Source organism: Borostomias antarcticus (assembly GCF_949987555.1).
Source record: "Borostomias antarcticus genome assembly, chromosome: 17".
Taxonomy (NCBI): domain Eukaryota; kingdom Metazoa; phylum Chordata; class Actinopteri; order Stomiiformes; family Stomiidae; genus Borostomias; species Borostomias antarcticus.
Genome location: NC_140250.1, coordinates 17,905,011 through 17,910,010, shown reverse-complemented (window position 1 = coordinate 17,910,010; position 5,000 = coordinate 17,905,011).

Sequence of the window (5,000 nt, the reverse complement as noted above, 5' to 3'; positions counted from 1 at the left end):
TTTATATGACAGAGACACTGACTTGTGATTTATGCGTAACGTAAAATACGACAGGGTGTTCCCATTTTATGTTCACTCAAGGGTGTAAAAAAAAGCTCAATATCTTTGTGATTAAGAGACTTGTGATACGAGTAGATCACCCAGTACTTTCAAAAGTCAGTTAGAAGTGTTTTTATTTTAGTACATGTTCTCTTTCCATTCACCCCTACTTTGTTTTTATGGGTCTTTTTGGGAAGATGAATGTCTCTCAAAAGTGCATAAAGCCTCCTCCTACACTATTTGTGACTTCATCACAGCATCTGATATTGAAAATATGTATTATCATCCAAACTCACGTCTAGAACATGAATTACACTTTCGACCGCTGTGCTATCACAAACAGACATGTACAGGGGCCTGAGAGCTCATTCTTGGCATTTAAAACTCTCTTTCTTAGAACTTTCCAGACAGACATGCCCCTAATAGTCCAGCATACCTGATGATAACGAGGACGCTGTTTCTACAGACGCATAAACCCACTAATGATCTTCTGAATGTTAAAACGACTGAACGGTAAAATGCACGGCGTCGCATTTATTGCGCAGACAGTCAGTGTGGCCATTAAAATATATATAAATAAATAAAATGCATAACGATGAAACAGGAGGGGTGATGTTGCCCTCTGCTCTCTGTAGACGGCACACAGAAGCCACTCTTGTAAATGTCACTGGCGAGCGAGGAGAGTTCAAATGTGACTACTGGGAATCCAGTCAGGTAATGGGAACATAATGAACTACTGCCTTGATGTTAGAGGAGGAGTTTGGACAGTTGGGCGGTACATTACAATATACAGCTGGGCGGTACATTACAATATACAGCTGGGCGGTACATTACAATATACAGCTGGGCGGTACATTACAATATACAGTTGGGCGGTACATTACAATATACAGAGTCAGTGAGTGCTTTGTTTGGGAAGCGCTCCTAGCACGGACACTCAAATCTGTCATCAGGAAATTTCCAATTCTATAGCGCTGGCGCACTGGTAAGGGATCGAATGAAGGTGTTGTGATCGACCATCATGAAACCACGCCCACAGCACACCCAGGCCTGACCTCTTTCACAACTGTGCCGAGACTGTGCTATTGTCCTCGGTCACAAAATTGCGTTGGCAACGCCTTAAAGCGCCAACGTCCTCACTTTTGTGTGTGCATTACAGACGGACAGTGCCGAATTCACCAAAATAGGGCCCAGAGAGGGATAGGAAGGGAAGGGGAAAGAGAGAGAGAGAGGGGACAGCGAGGTGGAGAGCGCCCCCTAGGCCGTCTGCTTGCACTGTAACACTAACCAGAGGTGGTGTGATGGTGGTGGAGCTGCTGCTGATTCATTCATATGTCAATGTGGATCCATGCGTGTGGGGTTAGGTGACACAGTAACTTTAGAGCAGCTCCCACAGCAGCAGACATGTCAGACTGGATGGGGGGGAGGGAGGGTGGGGAGGGTAGCTCTGTAATCTCTCGGATGACAGACATCAGACTGAGGGAAAGCGGGGAGTGGATGAAGTGGGGAGTGGATGAAGTGAGAGAGAGAGAGATGTACCCAATACAAATGAACGTTGAATGTGAGGCTTTACTTTTAAGCAGAGAGAGAGAGAGAGAGAGGTGGAGTGGAAAGAAGAGGTAAGAATGAAAGATGCAGGGCATGTTCATCTTAACTATGATCTTTACTATGACAGATAGATAGATAGATAGATAGATAGATAGATAGATAGATAGATAGATAGACAGATAGATAGATAGATAGATAGATAGATAGATATACAGATAGATAGATAGATAGATAGATAGATAGATAGATAGATGGATAGATGGATAGATAGATAGATAGATAGATAGATAGATAGATAGATTTAAGCAATAAACCATGAGAGGCTGTGGGTTACAGTGATTTTAGAATAGCTAGGGGGTGTTGTTAGCTGTTCTTAAATCACTGTAACCCACGTCATCAAGTGGTTTATTGCTTTTATACAACGGTTACTAAAATGGTAAGATTTCACAAAATAAATGTGCAGCAACATAAAATGTGATTATTTATTGAAAACAAAGCATCATTCTTCTGCCAAGCAACATAGTTCCTCAAGCTTAATGGTTGCCAAGCAACACAGGCTAGAATACAAGCTAATCAGCTACAACCAAAACATGCCAGACTAGGCGTTGATAGCAACTAGCTAACTAGCCATGACTGATACTCTTCTGCTTATTTTATGTGCATCATCTGATCAGTTGTCAAAACAAAATGCCAACCAACTGGTTATGCTAGTGTTTTAAAATAAATGCTTGTTGATAGCACTTTGTTATTCTGACTGCCTGTCACAATATAGGGCTGTGGCCATCACGTCACGAATGACAGTATTGTAGCTGTCTTGAAGGGGTGTGCCTGAATACAGATAAATTATTCGGAAAGACACAGATAATGCCTTGGAAACAGATATTTTTTCTAACTGAAGTTAACGTTACTCGTTATTATTTGGAGGAGGAAAACAAAACGTGCGTCATTAACATTAGCCTATTGATGAGTGAATCACAGGAGACGCCGCGCTAATCTGATGAGACCACTGGCAATGCCTACAGCAAGGTGGTAAGAGAGGACACATTTTCACTCACCCGTTGTCAGATAAAGCAACTTAAAGCTTATAAATCACTTAGAAAAATAATAAAATAAAATAATTTCTGGTGAAACACATTTCATACATATGCTACATACGTGCAGCATGGCATGCATCATACAGTGTAAAGGATGGGGGGACGCTACCATGTCATGACAAGTGCATTTTGAACGTGCACTTCACACTAATAGTTCTTAAATCAAAAAACATATCGAACAAATCAGGTCCTTTAGTGAACAACATGGATCAACACACTCTAAATTGTTATAAACACTCTTCCTCTCCTTGAATTAGCTGTACTCTCCCGAGAACCAAAAGACCCCGAGATGCCCTCATTTTTAAAGAACACACATCTATAATTAGCATTAAGGGCTGACTACATATCCACCACCCACACGAGATACGGGGAAATAGAGCTTAATTGCATGTTGTGAACGCTGTGCATGTTCAAACGGAAACTCCTGGCTTTTGAGCATGGAGCTGGTTACTTTTCTCACACGGGCCCTGGAAGTCTGCGCAGAGCAGAAGGTGACGGGGGGGGGCGGGCGGGCATTCATACTCTCCATGCCCCATACAGACACTGACTAACAGTCCGGAGGGGGGGGGGGGGGGGGGGGAGGGGGCATTGGAGGAGATGGTGGAGAGGCAAGCCAGCAGTGGTGGCACCACTCATAATTGCAGAGAGAGAGAGTGTGTGTGTGTGTGTGTGTGTGTTGGGGCGGTCAGAGGGGAGGTCAAAGATAGACCGAGTAAAAAGAGAAACGGAGAAAAAGCAGAGATAATCTGATACATCTGTGCCCAATCAGAAAATTAGAACATGTATCTAAGGAGACAGAATAGAGTATGTATAAATATTAGGTAACTGTACAATCTATGTGTTACTACACAGTACCTGCCCATGGTCAGATCACCAGTCTTCCCAGCTCTTGGTATTACATCATACCTCATTCCTGCTGAACCGATCACTATGATGGTTCAGTGCGAGATCAGGGTGTTTTGATTCCGTTCTGAGATCAGCCTGCTTAAGATAACCATCAACATCTCTCATTAGTTGCCAAGTGGTAAAACTTTCGGACAGAAATAACACGACGTTATCGTGCAATCTCGATGACTGTTGAAGTGGATATAGACCATTAGCGGACTCAGGTTTACATGATTAATTTCAGTAGAGTGTATCCACTCATGATTCCTGCTGTAATCGGATGTTCAAAATGTGTTTTTTTTTCTCCAACCAATTTGTCAGCAAGGCCCCTTGAGCCAAGAAGCAGTGTTAAGGCTAATGTATTTCCCAAGCGTATGGGCGCGTATGAGTATGGTACAGTAGGAAACGAGCTTCCTGGCTGGCTTGTCAGAAACACAGACCTCTCATTACGCAGCTTGTTGACAGCGGTTTCTGGGCAACAATCTTGCATCTCGCATCTCGATCTGTGTTTGTCAAAAGAAGGCAACGGGCCATGAGATGTGTGTGTGTGTGTGTGTGTGCATTTGTGTGTGTGCATTTGTGTGTGTGTGTGTGTGTGTGTGTGTGACCTCACTTGAGGGGTTGATTGCTGTGTTTCGAGAGCTAACACACACATAAACACACTCCAGACAAAGCATGGGGTCAAAAAGTGCCCTTTGGTGCCTTAGCTGTTGAAATAAAGGGTTCGTATCCAGTAAATATTGACTCTGCTAAGCAAATGTTTATCTTTTGGTTGTTCCAGTGACTGAGTTGTGTTCTCTCATTTTTAACATTTGTGCTGAGGGGACAGTTTCTTTGGCATCAACTCGGTCATTGTGACATGCGGTCTGTTTGAGTTATAGATTGCAATATTGTAAAAGTATGGGTATATATGTGTGTGTAAAATCTATATAAATTACTATAATATATCAAATATTTACCTGTATACACAAGTTCATTCTACATGCATAATGATTGATGCGCAAACACAACCTCTTAGCTCAGTGCAAGGATATACAAATACTGTGTAAAGATTCCTGGCTTACGTGAGGAGTTGACAGCGTGCATGTCAGTGCGTTTATGAATGTCAGAGCATAATTTCCAGTCTGTCTCCTTCACTGTAAACGCAGACCAGACCCGTGCAGCGTCTGTCCCTCTCCACTTCATATAAACTCAAACAACAATCCAAAACAGATACTAAACCCTTAGACAAAAACGCCAGCTCAGCAGTCTTCGTACTGTACTGTATGTCTACAGGCCTGCTCCGATACTGCCATGTCGCACGTACACACAACTAAGATGAAAAAGGGACATTCAATCCGAGCCCCGAGGCCATTGTTCTCGGAATTTGACCCGAAACAGCGAATTAGTCTTTTTCACGTAACCGTGACGATTGTGAGAGTAAGGCTCGTCTTG